Genomic DNA, 8,515 nt, shown 5'->3' with positions numbered 1-8,515 from the left:
GAAATAAGTCTCAGATGCCTTCCACCAAACACAAGCTCCACTCACAATTGAAAGCCACCAAACACAAATATCTGCTTATGCCCAAATTCTGAGTCTTGTGGGCTGTCTGTTGGAAAGACATCCCCAGCCAGGGCCAGTAATCATTAACAGGCAATATGGAAACCCTTGACAGGACCTGGAAATAAATTGCGCTAGTGAAAAACATACTAAACCTTAACCATAAATTACCTTGACAGTGCCAACTGGAGAAAAGCTGGCTCTAATCAAGATCTGTCTGTCCTTTGCTGGAGTCTCAAATCTCCTTACAGTTAAACTCCTAGAGTGAGCCCATTACCCTTGTCATGCAAAGACTTTTCATTATTTGAGTACCTTTCTCTCTTCAAGTAGGACTGCCTAGAATAGCCAGCAGTTGCAATAATAATACTAACTTTGAGTAAAATACAGTTCTGCTTATAAAACTTTTCTCCGTTATGTTATCAATACGGGAAATGGAAAATAGACAAGAGTTGAGGGTAAGACATAATCTGCATGTCCCTCCCTGCCCTCTAACGCGTATTAGCAATATTTAAATGTCACAATTCAAATTTTATAGATCATTAGTACTTGTTGGACAAATAGTTCCCTGCATGCTAGTTCGCCAGGAGAAATATAGATCTCTCAGAATCTGTAGGTCAGTTTTTGTTCTTCTATCTTGTTCTGATGCTTTCTGTATCGTACAATATTCCACCTCTAGAATCCTTCCATATTTCAACTTGATGCTTCAATTTTTGTCTTTGGTTCTCTCAGCATGGCATACTCTAAGTGGGTTCTTCCCTTCTGGTTTTCTAACTTCTGGCCTTTGCACCTTTCATTATGATGCTTTATCCTGTCTTCTCAAGCCGCCTTTTGAATATTTCTGTTCAGTTCTTTTCCTTGACCATAACTGTACTTCCATTTATTTTAGCTATGTTATGTTTAAAAGAACCTTCAGAATCTCCTCTGATATCCACTTTGGTCTTTTATTTCTTTCTTGTCTTTTTAATAACCTCTTCCTTTCTTCATATATGATGTTCATAATGCCGTCCCAAAACTAATCTGATCTTCTATGATTAGTGTTCAATCCATGGAATCTGTTCATTCAGATGATCTTTAAATCCAGGTGGGATATGAGCCAAGTCAGATTCTGGTTTGCATGGACTTGCTTTAATTTTCTAAAGTTTCAAGCTGAAATTGCCTGTGAGCAATTGATGAACTCTTCCACAGTTGACCTTCGTCTTGTTTTGGCTGAGGATATTGAATTTTTACACAGATATAGTCAATTTGATTCCTGTGTATTTCATCCAGTCACCATTTGTGTTGTTGAAATAGATATTTGCAATAAAAAAGTTGTGGGACTTACAAAATCACATAATCATGTGATCTCCAGCTTCATTTCTAGAAACAAAGTCATACTTTCCAACTACTGATCCTTCCTCTTTGTCTCCAACTTTCAGATTAAAATCACCAATAAAGATCAGTGAATCTTGATTGCATGTCTGATCAGTTTCAGGAAAAAAAAAGTTGTTAGTATCCTTTAGAAGTTTCATAAATTTGAATGATATTTTAGAGGCTGGCACATAAATTTTAATGATACTTGTATTAACTGGTCTTCCATGGGGGCATATGGATGTTATCCCATCTCAGATAGCATTGTACTTCAAGACAGATCTTGAAATGCTCTTTTTGATGATGAATGCAGAACCATTTCCCTACTTGTCACTACCAACATAGTAAACCATATGGTTATCTGATTCAAAACAGCTAATTCCAGTCCACTTTAGCTCACTGATGCCTAGGATGTCAATTATTATGAATCCTATTTAATTCCAATGCTATTAGAACCATGCTGTTCATTACTTATTACTAGTAGATGTTTGTGGGTGTTCCTTTTCATTTTGAATCATGCCCTATCAGGAAATAAAGGCCCTGAAATCTTGGCTTCATCCAAGTAAACAATGTAGACTTGACGTTGAGGCAGCAGCTCCTCCCCAGTTGTATTTTGAGTGCCTTCCACCTGGGGAGCTCATCTTGTGACACTATATCACACACTGTTCTATAGCTATTCATTATGTTATTAGTGGCTAATTCCTTAGAGGTGACCAGCCTGTTCCTTCTTACTATATCCTTAGCCTGGATGCTCTCCTGAAACCTGTTTATCCTGGGAGACCTTGCTAGTATTTGAAATATTAGTGGGATACTTCCAGCGTCACAACCACATGCACACCATCACAGTATGACCAGCTGACAGGTGAGTAAGGACCTATAGCACCCTCTACTACAGTAGTCACTAGTACCATGTGCCTGTGGAGAAGGTGACATGTGAATTAAGATGTGCTGAAGATTTCTAAAGCTACGTATGTAAAAAAGAATATAAAATATCCCAGTAATATATTTTTAATTCCTAGAATATTGAAATAATATTTCCAATCATCTCCATAGTTTGCATTTATTAAAAAATAAAGAAAAAAATCTATTTGACTATTTTGTACATTAAACGTATACATGTGGCATTGATGAATGCCAAGGTACAAGATGAGAATGATCCTCACTGTGATGGCTATGGTTCTCCATCCACTAGGCTGGGTCAGGATTCTTGGCAAAATACTGATTTTCACATAACAACCTGGTCTTTTGGTATATTGAGTTAAATAAAATGTATACTCAAGTTCATTTCATCTATTTCTTTTACTTTTTAAAAATGTGGCTACTAGATGATTTAAAGTTACCGAGGTGTCTCTCACTAGACAATGCTTCCCCAAAGTCCTATCTGGGATGAGCTGGCTTTAAGTTACCTAAGCCTTCTTTAATTATAAAGCTGGGATCCAGGAACATGCCGTTTTCTGCAAGACAATGTTGGGACCACTTTAATGTAATTCGGGAGACAGACAAAAGTTTTCTAACTAGATGATTTAACTGCTCCCTTTCCCTACCCACCAGAGGCAGACAAGGATACTCCTTCCTAGAATAGGACATCCCTGTGTATATTCCTGTCTTGAAAGAATAAAAAGTCACAGAAGATATTTTAAAGACTTGTTGTGTCTTTACATATATATAGCCACATGACTAAGGCCTGAGTTTGCAGGGAAGTCGTCACCAAGACACCCAGGAGTTGCACTCAAGTCCATTGCTCCCACCGAAAAAGCTCACTGGCTGGCAAGGAAGAAAGGGTCTTCCTGTTGGCAGATTCATTCTGTTCCAAGCTCTGTGGCCGCCTCAGATGGGCTCTTTCCAGATAACATGTCCAAAGTATAAGAGACCAGGCCTTTCCATCCTTGCCTTCTCCAAGACAGATAAGTTTGTTCTTCTGGTAGTCCACAATACTTTCAGTATTATTCACCAACATCATAATTCAAATGCATCAATTCCTCTTTCATCTTCCTTATTCATTGTTCAGCTTTCATGTGCATATAAGGCAATTGAAAACCCTGTGCCTACATGTGGTTTTTCTTCAGGGATGTCTTGTAGGAAGTGAGCCTTGCCAGCTGAAGCAGGGAACTGGCTAAGGCAGCTGTACCCTGGTCCAACCATCAGAGAGCAAGAGACCCGAGAACTAGAAAGGCGAGGCTCACCGAGCCATTTGGCCCTCTGCCCTTCAATTAACCCCACAAGTGTTTATCGGCCAGGTTGGCACAATAAACTAACTACCTCAGCGAGGAAACCTTGTTGTGAAGCACAAGAAGACACATGAAGCTCCATTGGTTAATGCAGAACATACAGGAACCTGCAGGGTTCAAGGTTTCCCATATTCTCATGAATATGGAGAGTGGTAATGCTTGTTGACCACAGAAAAAGGAAGTGCTGGGGACACTCTTGAAACGACAAACATAACTCTCGGTGACGCAACGCAGAAGGACAGCCAAGAAAATGAAGGATTCACTGTTTTCCTTCAGATCCAAGAAAGTCCAGGAGGTAAGGGTTGAGCTGAGAGAAGTGAAACTGTTTGAGGCCCATTGAGTAGAGGCAGGCTAAGCACCAGAAGGATTCTCTCTTCCTTTATATTCATGAATCTCCTGGAGGTAAATTTGGAGCTGAGATATGTGAAACCGCTGGAGGCACCACTGAACTTAGGTAAAAGCAACTCCTTGTGGAAACATTGTGGTGAAGCACCTTAACTTTCCCGATAAAGTGTTTTAAGGGAAGTCAAGAATCCTCACCTGGCAATGTTGTGGGTAGAGAAAAATGTGGAGCTCAAAAAGAAAAAAGAAAACACTACGGCTTGGGTCAGGTGGACCTTAGTCCTCAATTACATGTGCTTACTGCCAATTCACTGACATCTGGTTGGTGCTGATCCAGAGAGATTTGATAGGACAGGGTAGCACTGCCTCTGTGAACTTTTGAGACTGCTACACAGGGTCAGAAAGCCCTGTCTTTTCTCCCCAGGAGCAGCTGGTGATTTTGGACTGCCAACCCCGACAGTTAGCGGCACAATGGGTAACCACTATGCTACCAGGGACCCTGGAAATGATATGCTTGGGGACTTCCAATAGTTCATAAAAAAATGTAATTAAAAGATACCACATATACTCGTGTATAAGCCGAGTTTTTCAGCACATTTTTAATGCAGGTTTTTTGGTAAAATTAGGTGCCTCCGCTGATATTCAGGTAGGCTTATACTCGAGTATATATGGTAACATGCTTCTTCCACAAACGTTTTCAAGCCCTTTCATATGTAACCAAGTGTGTTGTGTTAATGTTGTTTTAGTTCTCTGGCTTCTAATAGCCATTGTAATAGCTACAGAGAATGCAGACAAAATTCACGATTAAAGGATTTATTCAGGAAGTCAATAGGTTGTAATGGCAATGAGAAATGCTCAGGACTGCTGTTTATCACATTACAAAGTTCTATCAGGTTTGCTAATAAATGCCCAAAGGAGCATACAACTCTGCTGTCAGCCTCAGCCCAAAGGCATTCAGCTCAAGCTTCGTATGTAAGCAAATTCAGCTCCTTGAATTAAGTGTCCAGAGGTACCCTATTCTAGTTAGCCTCAGCCCAAAGGCATTCAGCTCCACTCCCATGGGCCAGCAAGGCCAACTTCCTCAATTAAGTCCCAGAAGCACTCCACTACGCAAACCAGTCTCCTGCCCCAAAGCACTCAGCTTTGCTTGCTCCCTGGGCTGGGAAGTCCACCACTGTGCTCCATGCTCTGGTTCTGCTGCTGCTCCTCGGATGTTATCACTGTCATCTGTATCTAGGAGCTTCACTACACAGGGATCTCGGGTCCAGACACGCACTCCACTCCTGATTCTTGCTAGGAATGAAATCCCTCTTCCTGCTTTTTAGAAGGCTCATTTTACAGTAGCCCTCCATGCTGGACCTCCACGCTAATCCATTCTAAAAGGAGTGTCAAGACACGATGCAGTCAAGTCCTGAATCAGTTTTTCCCATAAGAAATACAGAATCACACCCAAGGTGAATGGGGGGAGGGCACGGAGTGGAGACCCAATGCCCATCTGTAGACAATTGGACATCACCCTACAGAAGGGTCACAGGGAAGAAATGAGCCAGTCAGGGTGCAGTATAGCACCAATGAAACACACAACTTTCCTCTAGCTCTTTGATGCTTCCTTCCCCCCACTCTCATGACCTCAATTCGACCTTACAAATCGGATTAGACTGGAACATGCACACTGCTACAGGTAAGAACCTGCAACATAGGGAATCCAGGATAGATAAACCCCTCCGGGCCAACAATGAGAGTAGAGACACCAGGAGGACTAGGGGAGGGTGGGGGGAGAAAGGAGGAATGGATCACAAGGATCAACCTAAAACCCCCTCTCAGGAGAACAAACAGCGGAGAAGTGGGTGAAGGGTGACAAAGGATGATGTCAGATATGAAAATAATAATTTATAATTTATCAAGGGTTCATGAGGGAGGGGGAAGAAATGGGGAGCTGATATCAGGGGCTCAAGTGGAAAGAGAATGCTTTGAAAATGATGATGGCGGCATATGTGCAAATGTGCCTGACACACTGGATGAATGTATGGATTGTGATAAGAGATGTAAAAATATTTAATAAAAAAAAGAACTGAAAATGGATTAATCCATTCTCATCCACCAAGTTTTCACACTAACCTTGTCTTTTTTACTAAACATTACACAGAAATTTCAAAGTAAAAAAGTTCAGAGTTAAATAATATAATTTAAATAAGAAACACGACGTTTTAATAGCTTTTAACAACTACAGTATGGCCTTACCTTGAGATGGATGAGGATCTGGATCTGTGGACACGGATGTGGAGAGGAGAACGGAGAGAGAGTCCTTGTTTGGAAGGGGACTCCTCTTCCATCAAATCAACTGGTCGCTGCTTTTCCCGAGTTTTCCCCTTCCTTGCCCTTTTTCACTAGTTCCTGGCTGGCTTTCTCTCTCTGACAAAAAAAAAAAATCTGGCTAATGTGGTCTGCTGTTGGCATTTCCTTAACTGCTTTCTAAAAGGGTTGGTTTACTAAATTATCATCAATAATATCAATAATTCAGCTAACCAGTTCCTTATCATGATGATTCTTTTCAAAAATTTTTCTTAGGATCCATGTTTTTTTATCTAAAAACAGTACAAAAAGCCACAAAAACTAAGAAAATTACAGCAAAACGCTTGGAACACCGCTGCCAAAAGTTTAAACAACTCATACTAACAACGCCAACTCACATCAAGTGACCGAAACAAGGACTGCTTTTGTTTACAAAAATCACGTGTGTCGGGTCGGATTCCGATGATTTGTTCAAGCTCCGATGCAAAATTTTCTCAGCATTTCAAGCAGAAATCTGACGATGTCGGGCCCTGATGCAGTCGAGTCCTGGGGTTCTACTGTCAGTGCAGCAGGATGGCATTGCAGGGAATCCTGTTCACAATTGCTCCAAGGTGAATATTACCTGTACCTTCCCTACCTTCTAAACAGACCCAGGTTAGAAAACCCAAGCAGGGAAAGGTCATTTGGTAGAAATTAGAGACCTTGCATAGAAAAGACACATTAAATCAGGGGTCCTCAAAGTACGGCCCACGGGCCACATGCGGCCTGCCGAGGACATTTATCCGGCCCACCGGGTGTTTTTGCCCCGTTTCGTTTATTACTTCAAAATAATATATGTGCTACTAACTCTCTGGACCTTCACTGGAGCCTAGGGGCAAAAAAGCAAGGATCTGACTACGAATTGGCTGGCTGGAAAACTCAGCCCCACACCCTGCACAGCTGCTCAGGCTTGTTATGCCCAGTGTCTACCCGGAGGCCCACAAGGCTGGGAGGCATCTCCGCCAATCCGAACCTAGCCAGCTGATGACGACACCGCCACTGGGCGGAAAGTTCCGCAAAGCGCCTGCGCGGGATTGCCGTTGGGCTGCTGCGCCCCCTCGCGGCCTCTGGGAACCAGTGACGACTTTGAGTGGGCAATGGGCATACCCTTTCTGCAAGTGACCAGCACGGCCCCCACCCCACTGGGCTCAGGGCTGGGGTCTGCGATTCCACGGTGAATGTTGCCCACGGCCTATGGTCAGCCTTCGGAAAGAAGTTCCACGCAACCACCCGCCACCACCTAGACCGGAGCGCCCCATCCACTGTGCGCACAAAGGCTTGTGCGTGCCCAAACCAGCGTGCGCAGGCGCCGAAGGGCAGCACAGCTGCCATTGCTCACTCCGCTGCCAAGGGGAACGGCCTGTTCCTGGAAGTCCACCTTCTCGTGGGGGAAGGCCCTTGCCTGGGCTCCATGGTCCATGCCATCCTCATCCACACCCTGTGGGTACCGAATGACGAGGACACAGGCTTTTCCAGGGTACTCTACGCCTTGTCTTTGGTGTTGAGAAGTCACCTGATGATCCAAGGCCAAATGGGGCCGAGAAGGACAGACTCCTCCTCCGCAAGGAGCAGATCTTGGCCGTTGCCAGACAGGCGGAGTCTGGCTGTTCATCGGTGGACCTGCAGCCTCCGTTGTCCTCAGCAGGGGACCCTTTCTGGGAGCCCCGGACGGTGGTGTGGCTTGTCCTGGATGCCCATGAGAAGCTGCTTCTGGCTGAGAGTACCCTTCGGCTACTGGCACGCCCCCTCTCTGACCTCCTCCTGCTGGCCCCTGGCACCAACCTTCTGCTACGGGCGGACCGCATCGAGGCCATCCTCACCCGCTTCCTGCCCCATGGTCAGCTGCTCTTCCTCAATGGCCAGTTCGTCCAGGGCCTGGAGAAGGAGCTCAGCACTGCCTGGGCCCTTTGCCCCTCTCCCTAGAGAGGGGCTGCCCGAGAGGGTGGGGAGGGAGGACAGAGGCCTGGCACAGTCAGATGAAGTGCGGCCTCTGCCTCCCGCTCAGCCTGCACCCAGCTCTGATGTGCTGCCCCACACAGGACAGATGGACGGGCCAGGGATCCAGAATCACAGCGCAGCCTGGGCCCAGAGCAGCGGCATGACTGAATCCGACCCCGTGTCGAGCCCACCCCACTGCTCCTGGACTCACCTCTCCCCTTTCTGACCTGCCAACCCGCCCCCGACAGTGGCTGGGGCCAGGGCAGTGAGGG

The 8,515-nt window shown here is 44.8% G+C and overlaps 1 pseudogene; it reads left to right on the top strand.

Moving 5' to 3' along the window:
- Positions 1 to 7,710: 7,710 nt before the first annotated feature.
- LOC115869873 lies at positions 7,711 to 8,228 on the top strand (annotated as a pseudogene).
- Positions 8,229 to 8,515: the final 287 nt, after the last annotated feature.

Source organism: Echinops telfairi, unplaced genomic scaffold, assembly GCF_000313985.2.
Source record: "Echinops telfairi isolate 266 unplaced genomic scaffold, ASM31398v2 ScPeMD7_60;HRSCAF=208, whole genome shotgun sequence".
Lineage (NCBI taxonomy): Eukaryota > Metazoa > Chordata > Mammalia > Afrosoricida > Tenrecidae > Echinops > Echinops telfairi.
The sequence above is the reverse complement of the archived record's forward strand: the minus strand, read 5'-3'. Positions and strand labels throughout refer to the sequence as shown.